Genomic DNA, 9,040 nt, shown 5'->3' on the forward strand with positions numbered 1-9,040 from the left:
GATGATTAAATATTCTGAGCATCCACTCAGAATTTCTAAGGTATTAAAATGCTTTTATCTGGGGGAAAGGATTTCAAATATAGGAGGTTCTCTTATCTACAAACGTTTGTCATACCCACATATAGTACTAGACAGGAGGGAGGAAAATAAGCAAGCAGAATCAGCACATTTTTAACACTGGAAACATATCAGACAGCATCTTGTGTGATCCTTTCATTTAACCACTAGGAAAACTGAGGCCCAGAGAGCTTGTGGCTTGCCAAAGGGCAGAAGGAGTTCATGACAACGCTGAGGTCTTTTAGGTCAGGGTAGAGGCAGTCCTGCAACAGTTAGAAGTAACCCCTGAACCTCAGGGATTAGCACAATAAAAGTACAGCTCGCTCCTATCATAGTTCAAGGAAGTTCAGGTGTCTCCAATCAGTGACTCAGGCTGGGCTCCTGCTTCCTACTGCCATTCCGATGGAGAAAAGAGAGCCCTGAAGAGCACTCGTGCCATTTCGGAGGCCATGGCTGGAAACAGTATATATGGTTCTCACCCTACCGCACTGGCCAGGATTTGGTGACACGACAAAGCCAACAACAGAAGATTCTGGATGGGAAGGAAACCGGAGTAATGGTAGTCCCTCCCCCATATCCCAAAGCTTTAGATTCCTGTCTAGTGCCTGTTTCTGTAACTTTTTCATTAATCTAACAAATGTTTTGAGTTTCTACCATGTACCAGGTCTTGTGCTGGCCGATGGGGCAATGATAGTGAGGGAAATCATTCATCACACAAACACATGTGGAATTGCAGCTGTGATACGAGCTCAGAGGGACAGGTTTGAGGTTGACATTTGACGGGTTCTGAGACACCAAGGAAGCCTTCCCAAAGGAAGTATCAATGGGACTGAGGTCTAAAAGAGTCAAGTTAACTCAGCAAAGAGGGAGGTGTGTTCCAGGGAGAGAAGCAGGCTGTGCAAGGACCCCATGGTGGAATCCCACAGTGGCGTGGGGCCGCAGTGTGCTGGTCAACCAGCTCTCTGGGGGAAATGTTTATTTTCAGCATTTGTTGGTTTCTCTGATGTAAATAACCCCACTACAGTGAATTTCCAGCTACCACCACATTCCTGAATATTTCCCAGTTGGCTCTGGGAGTGCTAGGAGCCAGCTCCAGTGCAGAGCTGGGATAAAGTCTGAGAGATGAGCCTGAAGGCAGAGGCAGGGGCCAGACATCAGGGCTGGTAGACCATACTGGAAGGCTACTGAGTGTTTTTAGGTAGAGGAGCATGATATGATCAGATCCGTGTTTTGAAAAGATCCCTCTAGCTGAAGTATTGAGAACAGATGGAAGAAGAACCAAGTGGATGCACGTGGGCCAGAGAAATTGCCAGAACAGGCACCCAGGAGAGGGATGCTAAGCTTCTCTAGGACATGCGTCATCATGCAATGGGTAGAAGTTGTTGATGGCGTGAGGAGAGGGCAGTATGGAAGGCAAGTCCCTTTCTCTACTGGTCCCACTTTTCAGCTCTGTGTGGTTACACCCTCAATTTGATGACTGTGGTTCTCCATGCTAGATCGCTGCTAACTGGGGGCTCCCCAGCCCTGGGACCTGTTAAAGGCTGGCAGCTGAGCGAGAAGGTGAAGAGCTCCGTCGAGGCTCGGGAGTGGAGCGCACCCTCAGGACTCCTGCTCTGGCTCTGAGCAATTCTGGGGCCACTTCTTAAGGCAAAAGAGAGAAAGGAGTTAGGTCTGGGATCCCCTGATACAGAATTCCAAGTCAGTAGAAGGTAGAAAAATATTCTAGAGCAAATGGCAGTACCCTTACTGACCACTACTGGTGACCACCTGCCCAACAGATCATTTCCAACAACCCAGTGTGCGTTCACACCCCTGATACCATCTCATTACAAGATGAAGTGACGCATTCCAATTCTCAGAGCGTCTCAATCCTACCCGATCTTTCTTGGACTTAACCTAAAGGCTCCCTTTCTCTCCACGATTCTAGAATAGGCAAAGCTTATGGGACTAAAGGGCTTTGCCTGTCTGGTTGGGAGGAAATACAGCATTTATGCAGTACTTAACTTAGTGGGGGGGGGGGGGACATAGATCCCTCTGAGAATCTAATGAGAACTATTTCTTTTTCTTTTCCTTTTTCAGGAAAATGCTTGATTGGCACCTGGATGGTTCAGTTTGTTGTGTGTCTGACTCTTGGTTTCTGCTCAGGTCAGGATCTCAGGGTTGTAAGATCGAGCCCTGGGTGGTACTCCCCACTGGGTGTGGAAACTGCTTGAGATTCTCTCTCTCCCTCTCCTTCTCCCTCTGCTCCCCTTCCCCTCTGCTCTTCCCCCCACTGCCACTGCTTCCACTCTTCCTCCTTAAAATAAATAATAGGGGCTCCTGGGTGGCTCAGTGGGTTAAAGCCTCTGCCTTTAGCTCAGGTCACAGTCTCAGGGTCCTGGGATCGAGCCCCGCATCGGGCTCTCTGCTCAGAGGGGAGCCTGCTTCCCCTTCTCTCTCTGCCTGCCTCTCTGCCTACTTGTGATCTCTGTCTGTCTAAATAAATAAATAAATAAAATCTTAAAAAATAATAATAATAAAGAAAAATGCTTGAATGCAGTATTTTTGAAATTTTGTATGGAAGCTTAGCTTGTTCAAGGACCACGTGACATCTTCTAGAAGTTCATGGGCCCCAGGTGAATATTTCTTTGTGTGACTGAAAGAAGAATGGATCTGTAATCAGAAGGAAAAGGTTCCAATCCCTTGTCCTTACGTGCACTGGGCTTCATAATCCATTGATGAATAACCTTAATTGTTTTTTTTTAAAGATTTTATTTATTTATTTGACAGAGAGAGAGATCACAAATAGGCAGAGAGACAGACAGAGAGAGAGATGAGGAGAAGCAGGCTCCCTGCTGAGCAGAGAGCCCAATGCGGGACTCGATCCCAGGCCCCTGGGATCATGACCTGAGCCGAAGGCAGAGGCCTAACCCACTGAGCCACCCAGGCGCCCCATAACCTTAATTGTTTTGAGCCTTAATTTCCTGACCTGTCAAATGAGGATGATCACCTCTACTTAGTGCTGTATAATAGAGGATGCTCAACCAATGTTAATTTAAGAATTGAAACAATCATTTGCATCCTTTAATTTCTTAATTAAGCCACTTAGCCTAGTGGAAGAGCGCACATGTTGTTCTAGTTCTTTCACTTATGAGCTGAGAGACCCTAGGTAGATGAGTAGCTTAACCTGCTCAAGTCTTCGTTTCTTCATGTATAAAGACTAAGGAATACTGTTGGCAACGTGGCCACAATTATTCCTGCGCCTGGGTGCATACCCCTTTGCAGTACAACTTTGCAAAAAGGTGGTGGTCTACTGCTTCACTCCTTAATCTGGACTAGCCTCGTGGGTTGATCTGGCTGAGAGACGATAGTGGAAATGACATGGTGCCATGTCTAAGTCTTGCCTCGCAGAGACCTCAGAGGTTTCCTGTCTCTTTCATGGGACCCTGCCCAGCCCCTGTGTGGAGAAGCTCAGGCTAGTCTGCTGGAGGGTGAGAGACCCAGGGAGTGGCCCCAGTGTCTCAGTCGCCCCAGCCTGCCGCTGGCCAATTCCCAAGAGCAGAGCTCATCAAAGATGCATGACCAAGACCAACTGAATCTAGAATGACCCACTTGAGACCCCAAGTAGTGCCAACCACAGGATTATAAAATAAGTTAAAATTGGGGTTTTTTAAATGTTCGTTACACATCAAGATTACCAGATTCAAAGACTAAATGATATCTAGCCCTCTCAAGGTTACTGTCAGGGTACGTGAGGCACCTCGCACAGGGCCTGGTACACAGGCAATGGCTGTGATGATTATTCCCAGATCCCCAAGGCAGCCTACCTGACTAAGTACTTCCAGTAATACTCGGCGGATGCACCCACTTATTGGTATTGTGTAAGAATCACAGTTCTTCACAATTCACAATGGGGTGTAGGGGGAGGCTGGGTGGCTCAGTTGTTGGGTGGCTGCCTTTAGCTCAGGTCATGATCCTAGGATTAAGCCCCGCATGGGGCTCCCTGCTCAGCAGGAAGCCTGCTTTTTCCTCTCCCACTCCCCCTGCTTGTGTTCTCTCTCTCGCTGTGTCTCTCTCTGTCAAATAAATAAATAAATAAAATCTTAAAAAAAAATTAATCCAGGGTCGGGGGGATGATGCCTGGGTGGCTCAGTTGGTTAAGCGTCTGCCTTCTGCTCAGCTTATGATCCTGGGGTCCTGGGCACTGCCTGGGGCTCCCTGTTCAGAGGGGAGTCTGCTTCTCCATCCCTCTGCTTTTGCACTCTTGTTCTTTCTTTGCTTCTCTCTCTATATATCCCTCTCAAATAAATAAATAAAATCTTAAAAAAAAAAAAGAATCAATCTTGGGGATTGCAACACTTGAGAAGGGTACAAGATAGCTCTCTAACTCAACCACTCAACCAACTTTCCCCACTGGCCAAGGCTCTCTCCACCCCTTCTGAAGCTCTTGTTGCTGGAGGAAGCCTCTCTCCTTGACCTCAGTCTTCCCTCCCCTTCCAACTGAGTTGTACACTCATTTAGTGTTAGATGGGCTTGTATCAAATCTGTTTTTCTAAAGATTTATTTATTTATTTGAGAAAAAGAGAGAGAGAGAGAGAGAGAGAGATGGGAAGGATGGGGGGAGAGATCTCAAGCAGACTCTTTGTTGAGCACAGAACCAAGGTGGGGCTTGATCTCATGACCCTGAGATCATGACTTGAACCAAAACTAAGTCAGACACTTAATAGACTGCAACACTCAGGTGTCCCCGTCTCCAAATTTTTTTTTATGCCAGTTGATCTCCTTATTGAATGAGATACTTTAATTAATATGTCATCTAATGATATCAAAGTATGAAGGAGAGTTAGTTCTATGAAAACTAAGGTGAGTACTTTAGAAAAACCCATAAAGGTAAGTTCCCTTAGAACTTCTATTGAAATAGGTATGGGCAAGTTATCTGGAAAAGGTTGGGAAAAATCATTAAAGTCTAGGATTTTGCCATTAGGTCACTGGGCAAGTTTTTCTAAGTTCTTTCTCCACTGTAAAGAAGGCAAGACTGGATATCACAGACCATGCATCTCAGCGTGTACAACAGGAAATGGTGTTAACATTTACAAAGAGCTTCCTACCTGTCAGGAATGGCTCTGGACATGTTATCTGTTCTAATGTATCTAATAATCCTTAAGAAAGATGGCACAGAGCTCTCTAATCAGCAAGAGGTGTGCAAAAATAATGAAAAACCTACGATCTGGATAAAAAGAAAATGCTTAGGGTATATATGTCACACTTAACTTTTTATTGAAGTGTAACTCAAGGGCAGAGATACATAGATCATAACTTTTTTTTTTTTTTAACAATTTTATTTATTTGAGAGAGATCACACACACATGCCTGAGTTGGGAGAGGGCCTGGAGAGAGGGACAAGCAGACTCCCCGCTGAGCAGGCAGCCCAATGCCCGGTTGGATTCCAGGATCCAGAATTATGACCTGCTCCGAAGTCAGTCGCTTAAGGGACTGGGCCACCCAGGCACCCCCACAGATCATAACTTAGTGGATTTTTACAAAGTGAACACACCTGTCTATCTAGCACCCAGATCAAGAAATAACATAGTCACATCCCAGGGCATTGTTTGCTAGGATTCCCCATTTTAATCAGAATTTGCAGATGGGCTACGGGGAGCAGCCCTGGTTCCCACGGTGTCCGGTGTCCCACTTAAGCAAGCTTCGTTGGGGATCCTCCCGCTGGGCTGGGCGGAGGTCTGCCCTATGCTGCCCGACGATCGGGAGGATGCTGCCACCTAGAGGAGGTCGGGGGAAATGGACCTTCCCCTCCAGGTTTTTACTTCACCTTCCCTAAGAGGCCTTCTCTGCCCACCTTATCTAGAAAGGCAGCTCTGCCCTTTGTCTCATTCCTCCCTATTCCCCTTTCTGCCTTACTTTCCACATTATTTAATACTCCATATAAGCTTCCTTGTTTGTAGTTTGTCTTGTTGATGGCCTGAGTCTCCCAGGGACATGGATCTGTGTCATCCTTTGATATTCCCCAGGCCTAGAACAGTGCCTGGCACATATTAGCGCCTCAAGAAGTTTGTTGAGTGGACAGACAGGAGCCCTGCCCCTGTCCCACAGGAACCCTGCCCCTGTCCCAAGCCCCCCCCACAGGGGGCCTTGACCCAAGCAAGCCCCGAGGCTTATGCTGTACCCCCATGTACATGTCCTTTGCCAGTTCCTGTCATCTCCCTCCACCTCTAGTCCCACCCAAGGTGGGGCCTGGAAACCCCTGGCACTATGTAAACTGCTCCAGGGCTGGGGAGAGTGGGAGGACCAGGACCCCCACATGCCCTGGTCTCTGTTATGACAGATGAGTGGCCAGATTAGCTGGACAATAGTGCTGGGTAGTGGTCGAGGCAGACTGCTGTGGCACCAGTCTGCCCTGAGGGAACCTGGTTTCTACCCCCGGGATCCAGCTGGGTGGCCTCGGGCAAAGCACTTTGTCTTCGTGAGGCTCACTGACATGACATCTGTAAACGGAGAGAATGAACTAATAATAATGACACATGTCTGGCCCGGGCTTAAAGCTGGACGGTTGGAAATTCTTGGCATTATATTGAAATGTGAGGACAGGCAGTGAAACTAGAGGTCATGTGGTCTGGAAGAAACACTGGTTACTGCCTTTGTTGAAAAACATCCCTCCCCTTCCCCCTAGTTTTATGTGGAACTTCAACTTGTACACAAAAGACAAGCAGTGCAGGTGGACAGGCAGGAGAAATCACCTGGGGCCCCTCATGGCCAGGCCCCCATAGAAACTTCAAGGTCATTCCAAAGCACTTATAAAGACACCGATAATAGTGGACACCCTCAATTTACAGTTGGGAACCCCACAGTCCAGAGAGGAGGTGGACCTTGCCTGGACCACACCTGTTGTAGCTAACCTGGGCCGGGTTCACGGGCTTTCTGACTACACGAGCAGGGGTCTCTCTATTAGCCTCCCACCAAAATTCTCACCGGTTTTTCTTGGATGGCCAGTGAAGAGCCCAACGGGGTGGGGTGGCTTCTCATCAGGGATGATCTCTTTCCCCTCACTTAAATTGTGGTGTGCTTCAAGGAAAAGCAGGAGGAATGAGGGAGGTTTTTGGAAAAGATTTAATGTCACGTTTGGAGAAGAAATCTCAGAAACAAAATCAGGTTGGTGAACTTGAGAAGCTCTGTAGACAAAGCCAGGGTCAATCTGGAGCCACAGAACAAAGAGGCCGGAGGAGGTTTGGGAATTATTGTGAAAACAGAGTAGAATAATCAGTGAAAAGGGCTTTGTAGATGGCAAAGCGCTAAGTAATCGACAAGGTATTTATTGTGATCAATATCATCATCACCCTTTATGTTCGACAACAGGCTTGGAAGTGGCTCTAACTGGCAGAAGAAGAATTAACGCCTGGATAAAAATTACATAATGTCCGTTTCTGGGCCCCACCTGGAGAGAGGCTGATCCCGGGTCCCCGAGGAGCCTGGTCTGGATGAGCAGTGAGATCCGCATCTCCCAAACTGCTCATAAGTAAAATCCTCTCCTTCCTTTGCTCCAGTTCTGTGCTGGAGGTGAGAGTAACTCACTGATTGCTTGTAACCCTGTTTACATCCCAGGTCTGACCCTCCGAGTCTGAAGGGTTCATAATGAGCAAAAGTATCTCAGAAACCCATGAAGGTGATGTTCCCTCTTCTCCATAGCTACAGCGGGGGCAAGATCTTTCTTTGGCAAATAATCTCATTTGATACGAGGTAAAATGGAGATCGTTCGTGAGACTGTCCATCTTGGTTTCTATGCAACGCAGAGACTGGTGGGATGCGGCTGGTAATCTCCAAAGACGACCATCAATCCCTTGCTTCCCCAGAAATGGGTAAATGTGTGCCACCCTCGCACGGAGAAGTGGAGTCCGTTTCCCTCACCTTTGAAGCAGGCTGGCCTTGGTGATGATGTGCTGCAGAACAGAAGGCCCAGAAGAGAAGCACTGAAACCCAGGACTAACCCTCCCCTCTTCAGCCGGCGCCTCTCGGAACACTCACTGGTCATGAGCTTCCAAATGCTGGGAAGGCCAAGTACATGGAGAGGCCATGAGACTTCCAAGATTGCCACCATGTCCTTTGGAAAGAACCTTTGAGGGAGAAACTGGCAATTAGATCCCAGGCATTTCTCTGGTGATAATGTTGCACTGGACATCTCTGTAGTTGCCAAGAGCATTAAGACTCAGAAGATGCTCTGTCAAGGGGCGCCTGGGTAGCTCAGTCATGAAGCATCTACCTTTGGATCGGGCTCTATTCCCAGGGTCCTGGGATCAAGCCCTGCATTGGGCTCTCTGCTCGGCCGGAAGCCTGCTTCTCCCTCTCTACTCCCTCTGCTTATGTTCTTGCTCTCACTGTCTCCCGCTCTCTCTCTCTCAAATAAATAAATAAAATCTTAAAAAAGATGCCCTGTCAAATCAGGACAGGACTGTAGGGCTTTCTTCTTCCATATATATAGTGGGAACAAAATAAAAGCCCACGATTCTGTTATATTTTTTATTTTCATAAGTAAGTGAAGAGTCTTTTGTTATTTAAATTCACATGGGAACTGTGTATTTGCCAACAGACTCAGGTGACCCCAGTGTGGGGAGTCCAGGGACTCTAACTGGAGAAACTTCACTACCTTGGCTGTGCCTCAGGGCCAGCTCAGGGCCTTGAGTTCATTTCATTGTCTCCCTGCATGTCACCAACTCTCTAATTACAACTTTGCACACCACCGCTGGAGCTGCCAGCCTCTCTCTCCAGCCTTTTTCGACCGCCCCTAAGGAAAGTCACCTGGGTGCAGGAGAGAATCAAGGACCAGATTCACCTTCCCCCCCACTGCCTGCTGCTACCAGTGCCCTTGGCTCAGTTCCGGGCAGCTCACCACGCTTTCCATCCATAGCCACCTGCTGAACTCAGAGCTTGAACAAGCCCTGTCTCTGTGGGTCAGTCTCACTGTAAGACCTCAGGCAAAGTTACTTCCCCTATCTGA

Source organism: Mustela lutreola, chromosome 1 (genome assembly GCF_030435805.1).
Source record: "Mustela lutreola isolate mMusLut2 chromosome 1, mMusLut2.pri, whole genome shotgun sequence".
In the NCBI taxonomy this organism is placed as follows: domain Eukaryota; kingdom Metazoa; phylum Chordata; class Mammalia; order Carnivora; family Mustelidae; genus Mustela; species Mustela lutreola.